This window comes from Leptosomus discolor, chromosome 7 (assembly GCF_034619465.1).
Source record: "Leptosomus discolor isolate bLepDis1 chromosome 7, bLepDis1.hap2, whole genome shotgun sequence".
Classification (NCBI taxonomy): domain Eukaryota; kingdom Metazoa; phylum Chordata; class Aves; order Leptosomiformes; family Leptosomidae; genus Leptosomus; species Leptosomus discolor.
The window spans coordinates 52919445-52937282 of record NC_141397.1 but is presented as its reverse complement, the minus strand read 5'-3'; positions in this window follow the sequence as shown (position 1 = coordinate 52937282).

Sequence of the window (17838 nt, the reverse complement as noted above, 5' to 3'; positions counted from 1 at the left end):
CTTGTTCTTACTGTATGTTTTGCTATGCTCACATTTTTTGTCTCCAAGAGTTGGTTTACAGTTTCCACTTTACAGTCACTGTGATGAACTTGCTGGAGTGCATATTAATTTCAGATTTTCTGCATCACAGCTTCCATCTCAAGACATTCAACTACTTTTCTGTCTTGATATTACATTACAGCGCCATGTCTATCTTGATGCAAACTCTAGTAACATGAATAAGGAGGGATAACATGTTTGAAGGGTCGATAATACATCTTTGCACCAAGAAATGAGGAGTTTTTTATTTCATACATAATAATATGGAGCTGTGTGATCTTAGCCTGTTCATGTTTATAGTCTTCAGATATTTTCTTTTAGTACATCTGTAATTCAGGAAAATCTAATCTGATACTGTGTCAATATTAATGAAATGCATCTCTAGTTTTAAGAGGTATTCTCTGTAAGTAATTATCCTTATTTTAGTTTTAAACTGAGGAATGTGATTCCTTGTTAAATAGCCTTTTCTGATTGTTGCTAAATTCCAGGGATTAGGGCTAGTAGTGCAAGAGCAAAGGGAAAAATAAAAAGCGTTCTTAATTAAGAGTCTGAATCCTTGGTTTCCCACGGTAGGTGTCAGAGGGAGGTCCACAGTAGTAGCCAGGAATGTTTGTTTTATCATGAAGTTTCAATAGGCATAAAATGCATTTTTATTTGGGGGGAAAAATAATTTTATATAAAAAAAGTTATTTCTGGAATAACTTATAGTAAAAGAGAACACATATCAACATCAGGAAACCCACTAGGTCCTGTACAGGTTTGTGTAATATCTCACATGAATGCAGAGGCTGCAAGACCCTGGTCTTCCACCAAGAGTGGTGTCCCTTAAGTCTGAATCATGAAGAGTACAGTCAGAGAGGTTATCAAACTACTGTCTTTGATCCTCCTTTGACTTCATCTAGAAGTGATTCATTGACTCCCTTGGCTCAACCGTGGTCTTGCCTGAAGCCTAGAGCCAAAGCTCACCAAAGTTAATGGAGTTCTTTCTCTTGACTTTAATGATTTTTGAATCAAGCCTGCTAAGATGGAAGATGGTAGGATGATGTCTTTATGCACAATCCATGGAAGTAAATAGATATGCCTATTAAAAAAAACAAAAACAAAACCAAAAAGCTTGATTAAGAATAAGTTGCAAAATACAATCAGTATTTCCCCATGTTTAGTTATGTAACTGTCAGTGCTGTTCTTGTTCCTTTAAACTTTGGTACAATTAGTTCCCTGTATGTTATCCAAGATATTTCAGGGGATTATAGGAAGTTTCAGTATCAATAGACAACATCTGGCTTTCTGACATTCACGTCTGCATGAAGTAGGATTTATTCTGCAATTCAGGAGCATCATTATAATATTTGTTTCAGTATTTCAAAAGTGTATGTCTGTTCATCCTCAGTAATTCTTCAGGGATATGCACTGTTTTCATTGTGTTTTTCAAGTTGCTGTGGTAACAAGGAGATAGTCCACTTACTATTTTCCACGTGCCAGATCTGTGCCCTGGCTGTTGGCCCAGTTCTATGAGGTATTTAATACCACTGAAGTGTCAGTGCCGTCAACTCACGTGTAAACCAGAAGTTACCGAGGGCATTTAGTCAACCTTACCATTGTGAAAATGGTTGTATGCCTATTGATAGCCATGGAAGAATGCAAATTTGATGCACCCCTTTGGCTCCAGGTACCTGCCAAGTAATGCAAGTGTCAGCCAGAAGAAGAACAAGACATGGGAGAAATCAGATGCAGTTGTCCTCTGTAACAAGAGAGACAGAGGGAAATCAGCTTCCACTTTACTATCTAGAGGTTCTTTGTTTTTCCAGGCTGTCCCCCGTAATTGGTACCTGGATTTCTTGGGCAGAATACCTGAAAGGGTTAATGTCAATTGGGCAGGTGCTTTTTTTTTTTGATGTAGGATCTCCACAGTTAAGGCACAGTTGAAACCAGAGGTAGGCCACTCTGAGTCTTGTCTTTCACTGTGTGGACACATGATCACATGCTGTAGCTGCTCTAGGCATGCAGTGTAAAGTAGAATAGGTATTTGTCCAAGTCACCCAAATCACTTGTGGTGTTGTTGAACTAAAGTTGCTTATTCCCTTTCAGTAAAGCTTGTGTTCCTGTGCTTTTACTGTCACAGGTCCTTTCTCAGCAATATACGGTTCACTACCTGAAGCTGTGTGGCAGAACTTCCTGAGGATGAAATTACAGCATACCCAGGCACACAGAAGACTATATTGACAGAGATGTATTCTATAGAAACTTAACTAATTCCACCGTGTCCTGTGACCCACTCACTACCTATTGCTCAGGGTAACAGTTTGGTACAAGACCTGTCAGCTTTGCATATGGTCAAAGTAAGATTGAGTCTTTAACTAAAACATGTTCTGATGTTGCCCGTGGAATGTTACTTTGTCAGTATTGCTGCCCCTTCCTAGCAAAGGCCGAGGTCTGACTCAAACCAGACTGCACTGTACGTGCATTTGCTGGGCTGGAGCAGACTGGAGAGCAGTATGGATGGATGCTGGAACTGGTGACTGCGGGGGTTGCTACCATCAGTCTTTTTACTTTCTGCAAGATCTGTGGAAACTTCCAGGTTCAGATTTCTGAAAGATTCAACACTGATGGCTATATTTTGATTGAGAAAACATTGTCTAAAATTCACCTTTGACCAGGGAATTGACTCATAGGAAGGGCAGACACACTCTGTGCACTAGGGCTGGATTTCACTGGGAGCTCTTATATGCTAAGCTCCTGCAAACACTAAGGAATATATGTAAATAATGAGGTGTAGCATACCATTTAGAGTATGCTCTGAATGCTGGCACCAGATGATTCATGGCATCAGACAATTCATGACCTCACATAACTTTGTGTTGAGATGAAAGCATCTGACTTCTGACTGATATAAATCACAGTTCTCTTAGTACTTGACATAGAGCTTAGACTCACAATCTCCTGCTTGGATGTGCACATGCTACAGAATGAGCGTTATGAACCCAAATGTCACCAGAAGTCTCAGGCTTGCTTTCTTACCATTGATTACTTACCTGTGCAGAACAGCTTTATGCTGCAAGGTGGAATAATGATTCTCAGTTCTGTGAAGCTCTTCTGTATTTCCCTTTCAAGAGATTGCACACATACTTTGATACAATGGAAAATCCTGTGACAGGGAGGTTTTGCCTTGCATAGGAATCGCAAGACAGGTCCCATCTAGTCCTGTGTACCATGGCCTGACATGCTTCTGAAGACCAAGAAACCCTGCAGTGAACAACTGTGGAATTAGCTATGCACAGCTGAAAATTTATTTTTGTTAAGTTGTTAATGTCTAAAAAATATCCTTTCCAAGCTTTGTTATTGCAAATCTTCTATTAATCTGTGTTAGCACAAATTCAATGCTTTCAGGAGCTGTTTAAATGAATGGTACTTTAAACACTCTCATGTTGGAGCAATTAAGAGTGTCCTGGTTTGGCTGGGACAGAATCAGAGCCCAGCCATGCTAGGCGGGCTTTAGCAGTTTCAAGTCAGCCAGGGCAGCTCACCTGAGTGAGCTACAGGTGTAGCCCATCCCATAGTGTCATGGTCATTGTAAAGGGGGAAGGTTTGCTAAGGAGGAAGGGGAGCTCCTGCTGGGGTTCCTACTGAGGTTCTTCCTACCTGTCCTCTGGCTTCTCCTAAGGACTGCTCTCCTGTTGACTGTGACAACTGGATATTCATTTGTCTAAGTATAATAATACCACTCTGTTGGTATTTGTGGTGTTTCATTAAAACTGTTTCACTTCTACCCACGGGTCTGCTCTCCTTTTTCCTGATTCCCCTCCCTGGCTGGTGAGGGGCTGTCAGGTGAGAGTGCAACTGTTAAGAGTTTAGCCCTGAGTACAGGCTAAATGTGGACAACTGTTTTTCTGATAAAAGGATACATCTGAATGTTATTTTTTATTATCAAGTGAGAGAGGGGAATGTAGGCTTTGTATCTGAGTTCTGGGAAACTGTTGAGTTCTGCACTCTGTTGTGCTTTAGGCTTCTTTTGTGACTATGGGAAAACTGCTTGGATTTGGGTGAATGCTTGCATTGTATGTCATCTGAGTCACGGTCATTGTCTGGATGCAGGTGCTCATCTCTCTCTTCATGTAATGCCATGTTGGTTTACTTCCTTTATTGCATGCTAAATAAACTAAATCTTACTACTTTGCATTTGTTGAGAGGTGAGAGCCTTCACAGAGGTGGCTCACCCAAATCAGGTGGTGCATCGTAGCTTACTGGTGCCTCTGGTCTCTGTGTGAAATGTACTTTGAGCATAAGTTCATACTTACTACACTTTGAGTGTGATTCCTTGCCTCAGTTTCCTACCTCACTAAATTGGGGAAGGTCGCATATCTCTAGCAAACGGCTGTATTGTGAGGATAAGTGCATAAAAAGTCAAGATCAGAGAACTGCTAACTGTGACCTGTTGATAATTCCGTGAAAAATTCATCTTGTACCAGTGTTGGCTCATAGGCTAAGGAGCAAGCCAGAGTCATTCCTGAGTAATTCAGATCGAAAGTAAAGAGTTTTGGGTTTTGTTTTGTTTTTTTTTTTTCCCCCTTGATTTTCTGTAACTAAAACTTTGCCTATCCACAGACACTAACCAACACCAAGCACTGGCACACAGTGATAACTTATTCAGAAATGAAGGTGAATGCTTTGAAAAGAGAGTGCTGGCTGCCATGGAAAGGTAGAGAAGAACCTGGATTTAAGACAGAATTGTCTGTATTTGTACCTGGTCCAGTGTGTCTTATTGTCAAGTTCACTTGGAGAAAGCGTTGGGTTGGGATACAGAAGCCTTGAAGTGTATGGTGGCTGTTCCAGACCAGGTGCACGATCTTAGGTGAGTCACATCATATCCCTCTGCCTCCATGTCTGGTAGGTAATTGCATCCCACTGTTATAAAGTGCCGCGAGACCTTCCAGCGAGTGCTAGGTGTGGTTCATTAGCTTTATAGCAAATGTACGATGCGCTCTGCTTAGCATCACAGGTATTGTAGTTCCAAACGCTTGGCAGCCTGCCATTAGAGGTCACTGTAGCTCTTCGTGTATTGGACATAAAATCTACTCAGTCATAGCAATTATTGCTTACCTTCCAGTTCAGCCTAATTTCATGGGTATTTGTATAGTGAAGAATGGGCTGGAGTTAAGTGATACATAAGTTAGCTGACATCATGTCTGGGGAAGGCACATGTTGAATAAAGATCACCAAGTCTCACATTTGGTTTCCTTAGTGATATTACAAATAGCAAAAGTAAGCCAGAGGAGATTTCACGAGAGTGTTAAAACTGTGCTTCTCTCCGGTCATGAGGATGTGAATCTTCCAGTTTGGCATGCAGGTGTAATTTCAGAAAAGCATTAAACATGACCATAGGAAGAGAGTAGCACAGATGGTCTAGCTGCTGCTGAATCCCCTGAACCTGGGACCTCTTACTCTAGGCTTCTGTCTCTTCTGGATTTTGAGATAAACTGAGTTTGTGATTTGTGTTTTCTACAATCGTGTAAGAGAAATGGAAAAATAACACTTTTGAAACTTCACAGTCCAGTAGGATGTAGATATGGGAGAATGAATGAGAAATCTGCAAGAAGTAAAGCACAGTTATATGAGGTTGGTGCTGTACACATTCCAAGTATTAGACAATCTAGGTCTTAAAGAGGTTAAAATAAAGTGATATAAGCAATTGTTATTATGGTACCTTTTTTGTTGTGGTTTTTTGTTGTTGTTGACAGTAAACTGTAGTCAAAGTTTCCTTTCTTTACTTGAGTGTGCTCTTACTGTTTTGCACTATAAGCAAGTATCTTGATCAAGAGACATTTCTTTTCTGCTAGTATAGCCACTTAGGGATGGGGGGAATGACACAGTAGTTAACAAAAATGGTAAAATAGTGACTTCAGATAATGCGAAGGCTGGCAATTTTTCAGTTGCCTTTATGTCCATTTCATGCTGATTGCCCAGAAAGAAAGAGTGCTTAGACGCATAGGGAATTTGGGACAAAACGGATCATTCCCACAAACGTTATTAAAACATACAGGATTGGAGGATACTGCCAAGCACCTGGGTGGGCTAGTGTGCACCATGCGGAGTAGTGCCAAGTTAGAGAGACCTGAGCTAGCTCTGAACAAGCTCTTACACCTGTATCGCACAGCGTATTGTCACACGGAGCCTGTAGCTCTGCCACTTTAGCCTGGCCCTGCAGTGAGCTGCTTCTCCATGTCTTTCAGCAGTACTAACTTGCTGAGTGGAATAGAGCACTAATGTTGTTATTCCACATTCAGGGGCAACTACTGTGGGACTGTTAGCCCTACATGAATCTGCCCTCAATGTGCTAGAGCATTTTTCTCTCTGATATGCATGAGTGAAGGTAAAGATCGTACTGATCAGCAGAGATGAGTGTGGGCAATAAAAGTAACAGGGCTTGTCTGAGTGAAATACAACATCATGTGGTGAACTGAAGTATGTAGAGCTAAGTGATATAACTGTGGTATTTCAAGAATGGATTCTGTGCACAGAGCCTAGAAATGGGCAGTGTCTGTGATCAGACTGGGGTCTGGTCAGTTATGTCAGATCAGAATGAGCCTGATTGCATCCCAGTTTATAACTGCACAGAAGGGAGAGCAATGCTGTGCAGCACCACCTGTGCCCCAAGCTCATCTATCATTTACACACTATTCGCATGTCCTGTGAGTTCTTTGCAGTTCATCATGGTTCTGTCTTGGTGGATATGTTCATAATTTCTTTGTTGTGAGACTAATGAACCTATTACCAGAAATTCTGACAATGATTTGGGAAAATCAGTGAAGTAAAGAAAGACTGTTAGCACTTGGTATGCTTTGCAGGCACACTACCTTGGAAGGTCATTGCTAACAGAAGGAATTATTTTCCTCTTGTCGGTGGTATGGCTGGAACCTGTTAATGTCATGCAGCGCTGTGCTGGCCTAAGAGAAGTGAGTGGTGTGAAACCTGCCAAGTTTTATGAAAAAGACTGGTCTCCATATCAGAAGGCTTGCAACCCCAGTGAAGTTATGGTAAGAAGTGAAAAAGGAGGGAGAAAAGAATTTTTGTACAATCATTTATGTGTGGTGGGCTTTTAGCAAATTCTCATTTTTTTAAATGAAGGGAAACAGCAGCAGTGCAACTCTGGGTGTTCAAACGTTGGTGTTAATAGGGTTGGCTGTACTTTGCCAATGTAAGTACAATCCAGGTGTATTAGGCAGGTGACCTGTGGAGATAGGGGTGTTTTAATGCCACTGTACAAGGTACTGGTAAGATATCTGGAAATGGAGCTGTAGTGCACAGTAGAAAGGCTCTGGAAATTATCTGAGTGCAGGCTGGCAGTGTCTGGGATGGAGAATCGGTGGGACAGGCAAGGATAACAAAGGAAGACAGATCTCAAGGAATGTGGAGTAGAGCAAGAACTGATGCTGGCCAGGTATACTGGGGTGAAGAGCCAGTTGGGATGACTGTGATTAGCTCCTTCCACATGATCTAATCAAACTTTTTGAGAGACTGAATAGGCAGAGTGCAGAGCTGGGCAGAGCAGGCTGGGTGAGAAAACTGACCCTGTGGTGAAGAGCTTGAGGAACAAGGATTGGACCAGAGCAAGGTAAGGGTAACACTCTGAGAGGGTGTAGAAGAACATCATTACAGGGTCAGGAGGAGTAGAAGCATGTTTGAGATCCCTGTGGTGTAAATAATTGATGATTAATAACTCTGTTATTGCCAAAAGGCATTGACCAGGTTGGGTCTCTCTGTCCTATGTTCTCTATGGTGCTATGATAAATACCATTGTCTTGAGCAAAGTGAGAAGACAGCCTGGATGAGGCAAGAAGCATGAGAAGATAAGAACAAAATAGGAGGTGTGCAGTTCTCAGCCAGCCTGCTCTGGAGATGAGAGCCTGTACAGAGTGACTGCCCTCTGTGAAGCTAGTGGAAGTCTGTTTGAGCTCAGGGAGGTCAGTTTTGTAGGTCTGAGCAAGGTCATGCCATGTCATTCAAAATGCTGCCCTGCTTCCCCTCTTCACTTGCGGTGCCTTTGAACGTGCCCAGACCATTTGGCAGGAGGGCTGAGAGATACTGCAGGAATGCCTGACGGGCTGACCTGTCAGACTCTGTGAGGAGCTCCTGCTAATCCAGAGAAACAAGGGATGAGAGTCACAAAGTTCAGAGCTGGACTGAGCTGCTAAGTTTTCTTAGGCTGGAGAAACAAGACAATTTCCCCAGAATCTTCCAGCTCAGCATCATATTTGGATAGTCTGCTGGGCTTCCTGTACACTCGTGTATTCTCACTGAGCATCTTGAAAGCGTTTTGGCCAGCACCACAGGTAAAAGTTCCCTTCTGTTACCAATATTCTTTTTCCTGCATTTTAATTTAATTTCCCCTATCATTCCTTCTTTTTCCACTGCACATTTCCCCTTGAAAGCTAAGATTGCACAAACGGATGTATATTCTTCCTCCCCAAGTGCATGTAGCCTTTTCTCTGCTGTTTGAAGAAATTAACATTTGGGCTGAAGTGCACCTGCAATTCCCATTAATGTAACAGAGTGAAACTGGTCTGCTGGTAGACAGAAAGAAGCTCTGAACAACCTTCCTCTGACAACAGATATCAGGGAAGGAAAAGAAAAAGACCGAGAAGATGGTAGGGAAGTCTGCTTTCTAGGGTGTACTGGCTGCTGACAGAGCCTGCATGCCCAAATCCTGCTCATATGCTTAAGCCTGGGCTTATAATTAGGGGCTGTGCTCTGAAAAGGCATGCAGTGCAAACACCCTGCTTCTTACTAGGGCATGTAATCCTGTACTGGTATCATCCACCGATATGTGACCCAGATGGATGAGCTAAAAACTCCTGCAAATCAAACTGTGTGCATTGAAGCTGTATAGAGTGGAGCAAAAGGAAAAATGAGGGGATAGGAGAAAGGCAAGTCCCTTCTTTTGGATTTAGTTCTCATGTTGAGTGGTAGGAAGTTAGCAACGAACTTCTGCTATGATTGTTTATGTCCTGATTGTAGGGCATTTTGTATCTTACCCTAGAGTTGCAGTTTAGGATTTCAGTGTGGACAGAAATATCTTGCATACCGTTGAAGAAGTCTAAAACAAAGAGGAGGCACACAAGAGGAACAGTGAGCAAATGGAAAGTTTACTCCTTAATAGTGCAATGTTAGGGTGTAATTCTGGTCACCCAATCCAGTAAAACAAATTAAATTCTGACAGAAGCTGTGCATGACAAGCAACTCAAAAATAAAAGTTTTAAACAGTTTAAGTACCATGTTCCAGTCAAATTACTCTTAGCAAAATGAGTCAAGTTATTTATTGGGAAAAATGTTCATGAGGAAATAACTTCTCTGTGTTTTTTTCCTCATCTGTCTGTTCTTTCCTAGTATACTTGTTGTTTGCCAAATAGTTTGGACAAGCACATATGTAGCGTGCTTCTGCTTTTGTTTGTGCAAGCTGTTCCTTGTTTGATGTTTGTGGCATATCCAGATGATAGAGTATTTTCCTTCTTTCTGAAAGGAATGACTGAAGTGTTGTGAAACTGGGGCACTGTTGGTAAGGCTTACAGAATAACACATTAATTTGAATGAAGAATAAGACAAGGTCTCCAAAGAAGACCACAGGTTTCAGGTGTTTTACGTACAGTGTCCTGTTAATAGATCAAGCCCTGAAAAGTCATTGGGGACAACTAGGGGTGGGGTGGGGGAAGGATGCACATACTGCGCTATGCAATGCTCATCTAGACTTTGCCTTCCAGTAAGTCTTTACCTTCCTGCTCTTTAACAGGATTGTGAAAACCCATCTGGTTTTTAGCTATCTTGCTGGCTCTGGTTACTGAAGATAAAACCAGTGTATAGGACAAGATTTGTTTTATCTGAATGGTGGATCTATTTTGCTTCAGGTACTGAAGGAGCTGACTCATGAGGAAGAGATGAAAGAGTTAAGAAAGGACATGGCAGGTAACTGATTACAAAGTGGCCACAGAGAGTCTTTTGCAAGAGTTGCAGAATATGGAAACTTTCAGACTGTCCACCTATCTCGTGTCTTGTTCTGAGAACATGAGGGCTGTGTCTTTCCTTTCAGTTCCTTGTCAGGTAGCTCATGTTAATGGGTTTCTACGTAGGAGCTAATCTCCTTCAGCTACAGTTTCTCCTGAACCTTTGTGTGGTTACTGTCTATTAACACCAGTAATGTCCTCCTCCTGCTTTAGCCATTCTTCTCAGACCTCTGCTGCTGATAGTGCCTCATGATTATTACATAAAAGAATCTTGTTCTCCACCCTTCCCCATAGTGAAGCCCTGTGTGACCAAAAATACTCTCCCAGCTCCCTTTTCTGTATGCAGCTGGTAGATAGTGCTGCCTCTTTTCCGGCTGGAGCAGATCAATACCTTTCATATCACACCTTGTATTCTCAGCTGTTTTCAAAGGAAGTTTTTTTGTGCTTTCTGCTGGCATGTCGGCTGGGGATTGAGTTCAAGACATTATTGCACCTCTTCATGGTGGGCAGCAGCCTTGAGGACCATCTCCTGCAGCAGTTACCCACTTCTGGACAGAATTCCAATTGTACTTGCAAGATAGACTTTGCCATTTCAGGCAACCAGAAGATTTTGCTTTGATGTAGGAAGGGTAGGTAGGAAGATACTGAACCAACACAGTCTTTGTGATTGTTTTATGTGTTGTGTATTCACATAGTTTTAATTTCAGCATCTCAGCAGTTCATCTGAGAATTGGAAGCAGGCAGAAAGAGCAGAGAAGGCTGCGGCACTGAAAGGAAAAATGCAGAACAGAATTTCAGCCTGCAAGATAGCTGGATTCAAAGTGTGGGGTGTGTTGTTGGTTTTTCTTTTTTTCTTTCTTTAGAATAGGAAATGAATCCCAGATTCCAAATCATATTCCTCCTATAAATCAGCAGTAGCTATTAAAGCTGAATGGGTGTAAACAGGAGCAAAACTCGGCCTTCAAAGTTCTATAGGATTTGTGGCTAGTGAGCGCAGTTTGTGAAAAGGCGGGCTATCTGATGTGTCAAATTGTCACTCGCTGTTGCATTAGCCCTCTCAGTTTCAGGGACTGACACCCCAGCACAGTCTGGGTTTGCAGTTCACAAGGCTAGGCATCTGCAGATCCCAGTGAGCCAGAAAGCAGGATCTGCAAGGAGAACAGAAAAAAAAATTGAGAACCAAAAATAGATCTCATAGTCCAGCTGGCAAATATTCCCAGGCCACAGTTGTCTCTGGCACGCCTCCACCCCCCAAGGTCTCCAATGGTTCTGAGGCCCCCACCACAAGAAAATCAAGGGTTTAAAAATACAATAATTAAAGAAAATCTTGATGTCAGTTGGGTTTGGTAGTATGTGGAGGTTAGTGTCGTGCTAGCGTGTTTGCACATATGCACCCTGTTTTGTTGAAGTCTGAACTGTTCAATGACTGAAACCATCTGCCCTGGGGCAGAGGAAGGGTACTCCCACCTACATCTCCTCGCTCTGACAATCTGGCAATTGGTGAGATGAAATGGTGCCTTTTGTGAGAGAACCTTTAAGCTGGCAAGTCCCTCCCCTTGCTTTGTGCCAGCTCTACCCTGCTGACCTGCAGGGTCATAATTCCTTTGGAGGGATGAATAAAACATGTACTATATTCAGCTTCATGTGGTGACACAGTCAGTTTGACCCAAGTGAAGTTGCTTGTGTTTGCCTCAGATGTTCTATGTACAGGACCAGAGAGGTAATGGGGAGAGTTGTGTTTGTGTGTATCTTAATTTTTGGACTAAACCTAGGCAATATGCTTACTGGAGCCTCATCTGTGAAAACAGGAGAGAGCATGTTCAACAGGATCATTCATCTGGTCTATTGATGACTGAGTCTCAGCTGCAGTAGGAATTTGTTCCCATCTCAGTTCTATTGGCATCTATTGCAGACAAAGCAGTCTTGCCCCTGCCACCTTTTTCTTTCCAGATTGGTTGGGACAAGCAGTTACACTGGATTTTCCCTCACTTCTGGGTTTTCAGAAGGTGTCTAGAATGCACTGTCAAGCAAGAAGGGGATGCATCCCTTCTCGTTGTCTGGGGGGTGCAGGACTGCCCAACACAGTAAAACATGATGCTTTTGGCTCTGTGTGCTGTTGTGATTGTTGTATTTTTTCAAGCAGGGTTGACTCCAAAGTGGTTAAGTTGAAGGCTGCTCATTATAACCTTAGCTGATTAGAGTTCAGGATGGTGCAAGTTAAGTACACAGAAATTAAAATGATGATACAGGGCAAAACCATACTTCCCCTCTGTCCTGTGTCAGGGAGATAATACTGCTCTTTTGTGTGGCTACAGACTTCTCTAATGTTGATTTCAGACAAATTATTCAAAACCTGGTCTTCCCTGGCAGCAGCCTACCAGCCCTCCTCTGGATACCCTGTTCAGGAAGAATAGGTCTAGTTCAGCGGTTATCTCTTTGGCTCTTCGGAAAGGTACTTGAGAGCAGAGCAGATACACTGAATCCACATCAATCAGCATCTACATCAGTTGAATTAGTTCAAAAGAATTAGCTGTATCTGAGTTTATAATTAGCTAATTAAGAAGTATCAGCTAAGAGTTCAGTTTTCTTAAAATGTATAATTTATTATAGTTTTCTCCTGATTTTGTAACAATTGCTTTCTTACCACTGGATGAAGTCTCACACCTTGCTTGTCCTCCCACAACTGACTAAGGAGAATTTTCAAAGGACCCTTTTCAAAGAAAGGAGACAGAAACATCTTTGAGGAGGGACAAGGTATAGAAAATTTCTAGCCTAAAAAAGGAAAGTTTCAGAAATGAGCATCACAAAGCAGGGTTATTACAACAGACATTGCTTTTATCTCTTATCAGGGTTTGCTCACAATAAACTCTTTATTCTCTATATTCTGTGGCCAAGTGGTGCTGGTGGTCACTGATGTATATGCTGGAAAAAAATAGTTGAGTATTCATTGGGAAGGTAGAGCCTTTTGCAGCTAACCCCTGACTGAACTATCAGTGTTTCTGCACTGACAGAGTGAGGGGACTGGAGAAGAAGCAAGTTTTATGAAATATGCAGTTCCTCTTTCTTTCCCCATTGCAGGCGATGTATAGATGGGACTGGATTTTCAATTCTTACACCTTTTGCTTGTATAAGCTTTAAAACTTTCTTGCTGCTTTCTTTTGAAGGATAATAGCAATGGTAGTCACCTGCTGATAGTTTAAGCAAGCCATATAGCATGTAGTTGCTGACACAAGCCTAAGTAAGGCTAGGTCTCAAGGAATACAGCCTGAGTCTAAGTTCCTTGTTTCTCTGCTCCCTGAAGGGGAGATGGCCAAAGTTGCAGTCTTGTTCTCTGGGAGCAATCCTCAGCTGTCAAAAGGCAGGGAGGAGAGTGAGTAGCCATAACCCTTCCTGCAGAGAGGCTGTGCTCCCTGCTCCAGTGAGGTGTAGGTCACAGACCATTGCTTTAGATGTTACACAGCACTGGCACATGACACCTAGATTGACCTTGGAGCAGGCTGTGGAACAGGCAGCAAAGATGCATACTGGGGACCTTGGCATACAGACCAGAAGTCAGTCAGCATCCTGCCAAATGGTCAGGATTAGAGTTTTGTGTCTCTCACAAAGAGTATTTCCCTTGTGATCCTCACTTCAGCATCACATGAAGGCAAGATGACCAGGTCCTTAATCTGCTTCCTGTGGCAGCCATCTTGCTACTGAAAAACTCGCTCTGCCTCCTGTCCTGAGTCCAGCTTGGCTGCTGCGAAGTGACAGGATCTGGCAGCAGGTCTGTCAGCTGGAAGGTAACAGAAGAAGTAACTGAGCACAGCAGTGTCTCTCATGGGTGGTGTGGGTGGCCGTTGTCTCGCATGGCCGTGGGGAGCTGCCAGGCTGCTGTAACAGACCTTTGGGAGAACGAGGTCAGCCTTTGCTGCTAACGGTTACAAGCAACTGTTCTCTCTGTGGAAGTGCCATAAATGAAGAGGAGTACTTTTACTATTAAAAATACTAAAATCTTCCATATGGAAGAAACGGGGATTTTTTTTTTTTTAATTGCTATTTATTTTTCTCATTGTGCCCTAAATATACATAGCACTGTCCAGCTGGCTGAACCACAGAGCAGAATGAAATATCTGCCTCATCTATAAAGGCAGAAACCTATAAAGTGCAGATGACAGACTGAAGTCCCAAATCTTTGTGCTGTTCACATATATGGAAGTTTTACCATTGGCTTTGATGAGACTAGAACCAGGATTTGGCTTATGTGAAGGGAGCATTAGCCAAATGAGCACAAACACATGAGTCAGAAGTTCTGGGTTGATTCCTGCTGTTCCCACTGTTTGGCTGATTTCTTCACTTCTGTCTGCCTCAGTTTCCTCTATTTATCAGTGCATAATAGACTGGAGATATCTCACCTAATTACTAAGTTAATTAAATTAAAACTCACATCTACTACTGTTTTTGTAAGAGGCTTTTGAAACTCCACTAGATGCGCACATTTACTGGCATAAAACCTGTTTGTATCATAAAGATTATCAGCTCTATCTGTGACTCTGTCTTTCTCTGCTCATTCCTGACAGTTGTGTTTACAAAAAGACCACAGCCTCATTTATACTGTAGGTGTTCAGGTACAAAAAAGCCACAGTCACTACTTTGAATAAGCAATTTTCTAGAAAAGAGATGAGAGCAAGGAGCTTTCCATTTCCCGTATAGATTGGAGGTTGGTTTTGAGAGGTGTCCAGCTGCAGAATCTCTGCAGACACAGCTCCAAATAAGACTAGGTCACCACTGCAGGGATATTACTGTGGCCAGTACAGGCACTATGGTGACTATCTAAGGATTTAAATGCATACGCATGGCTTACTAGATAAAGCGAAGTGAGAGAAGCTACTTGGTGGGTTAACTTGGTGTTATTTTTGGATGATTTCAGCTTTTCATCTTTGTGCTTAGTGGATGGTTTATCTGACTGTGTTGCTGTGGTTAGAGTGCAATGCATAGGACAGCATAGTTTGTGTTAATAATTAATGAGAGCGCAATACAGTAGCAATTGTTGTCCCAAGATTCCAACACAGCATCTCTACTGTTAAGATATAAGGGTTTGTTCTGTGCTCCAGAGGCTTTGTGTCACTTTTCAAAAGCTTTATTTTCTTATTTTTTTAGCGTTATTATTTCAAGACCCTAAGGTCTTCTGCCAGACTTAAATTATCTTTTTTTATATATTTATTTGGCTTCCCGTTGAAACCATCCATTCATCCAGTTTCCATAAAACCCCTAATAACTATTTTAAAGTTTTTGTTCTTGGCTCTTTCCAAACCTATAAATACTGGTTTGAAAACCTAAGCTGAATTCTGTGCAAGTAATCCTCTCTACCACCCTTCTCCTCTGGTTATAAGAGGGACCTTCAGCATTTTGCTTCCCAGCACTTGTTGATTATCAGTGGTCCATATGCATCTTGAGGAGGAGGAAACACAGTAGTTGTGGCATATAAGCAACCTAACAGATGAGGTCTCAGACATGATGGTTGCAATAACGAAGGAAAATAGCAGCGGGTAAATTAGTTAAAACACAGTTGCACTCCAAAGGTGTTTTTTTTTTCTTCCTGCTTTAGTGAATCCCATGTCTAGCATATGCATGCCCCTGAGTGAGAGGCTATTATGCTTGTCAACAGCTCTCAGCTTTTGTGTGGCAAACATAAACCAAGCCCAACCCTCCCCAGCGAGTGCTGCTAGTACATGGGGAAAGCTCTGAGAGACTCATGACTTGCCCCCTGAGATCTTCAATCTTGTGGTATGCTGGGTTGTTCTGGTGAGAGGGGAAGGCATAGCCATGTCCTGAGGAGGCTGACCCATGCTGCCATGTAGCTTGAGAGACAGTGTGGAGAATGAAGCAGTAGAGAAATCTCAGCAGAATATCAGTGCCTTGGGGAGATATAGTTATTTAAAGATCTGACTTTTGGATGAGAAGCCAGTCCTGATATCTTTTTCCTGAGAGTAAGACTTGCCAGTGATATTTAACATGGCGTCTGCTTATTATGGGAAAGTTTGGTGGTCCTTGTTAAAAAGCAGACCCTTTTATGTAAAGCTAATCCCTAGGAAATTTCTCCCTACGCTTGTACTGGTGGTGATATGGTGATAAATCAGGATGCAGAGGGCTCACATGGACTTCTCACCAAGGTTGTCAGGAGAGGATTGGATTCAGTCTCTTGTCTTGTCTTTGTGTTGTGTTGGCTCTTCATTGCATTGTGTAGGTGCTGAGATGCTGGGTCCTGATGGCAATGGAATTGCTCTGTCTCAGCTTTGCAGCCATGGACACTAGATTTATTGCGGCTTTTCACTTAACAAGTGCCCCAAGTGAAGTGAATCCAGGATAAAATGTCCATCTCTTGTCCTTCACGGATGGTCGGACTAACTGGTGTCACAAGCAGGAGGCCAGACCTAGAGCTTTTGAACTCCATGGAAAAAAATCCTTAGGTCTTCGGAAGTTTTGGATTCTCTCCAGAGATAAAAACAAATCTTTCAATATACTTTTTCTGTGTAGAGACACTGAGTGGGGCCTCTAGCCAACATCTGAAAAACTGGGACCTAAAATTAGGCCCCTGAAATACCAAGAGCAGTGAATAGTTCCAACTGATACCAAGTTAGGAAAAAGGGCCCGAAATAAACAAATTCCTCCGTAACCAAGATCCTGTTTTTGAGACCAGTGTTCATTCTCACAAATCAAAACAACAAGAAACCAAAAAGAAAAAAGAATGAAAACATCAAATCCAATCCTAGCAAACCAATGATGCTATCAGCCAAAGCATGTCTTACTAGAATGTTTTCCAAAATTCCTCAGGGAATACCAGTGAGCCATGAAGAGGACATTGCTCTTTTCTGAAGTATTTGATTGGGGTTTTTCTGGAACACGCCACATTTATTCATGTGACAAATCTGTTCTTCTGTTAGGTCATATATCTGCTGTATGGCTCTTTTGTCCCCTGTGACGTTTCTCCATTGTCCAGGCTTATGCTATAAGATATGTATTTTTTTTTTTAAACCATTTTTCTTGTCATCTTTTTGACTTTGTGATGGACAGTATGATTATTTGTCTCATTTGGTAGATAAAGTGAGGAAGCAATTAGCAGCAATAAATACTCTGTCAAGAGGATAAGAGTGATGTCCGAGGACTATCTCGCTTTGATAGGTGTGTGTACACATTGTTCAGTGCAATCTTGTTCCCTTTCTGAAATTGTTGGGAGTACTGAAATATGAATGTAAGAAAATATTAATAGGAATGACAGCAATCCTGAGAATATCTCTGATTTCTTTAGAATTAGTACTTGTGTATGGTTTTCAGCCCTCTTCTAAGTTCGTAGTGGTGTTCCTTTCTGCATATGATAAAAGTGGCCACGATATTGCATTTTGTGTTACGTTTATGTCTCAATTAGGAACATCTGCTTTATCATTTCAGGATGAATAACTGAGCAATAAGGCATAGGAAGCCTTACAAGATGATTAGCTTTTTTTTTTATTGTATACATAATTGTTATAGTGGCTTGAGCATCTAGTATATATTTGTTGTTGTACTTCAAATTGCTGTATTGTCCCAGCACCCCACTTGTCATTCAAGATCTCATTGTATAGTTGCACAACCAGAAGACAGTTTCTGATCCTGGAGATCGTGTACCTGGTGACTTTACATAAAGGGAGGGAAGACTCATACTATCCTGAACTGTGTAGTTTCATAAAGTGAGTGTGTGCAACAGTGAAGGCTGCTTTGGGTATCAGCCAATTTTTTGGCATGTATCTGTAGAGAACTTTGGAGAATGAATATCATTCCTGGCTTAGTT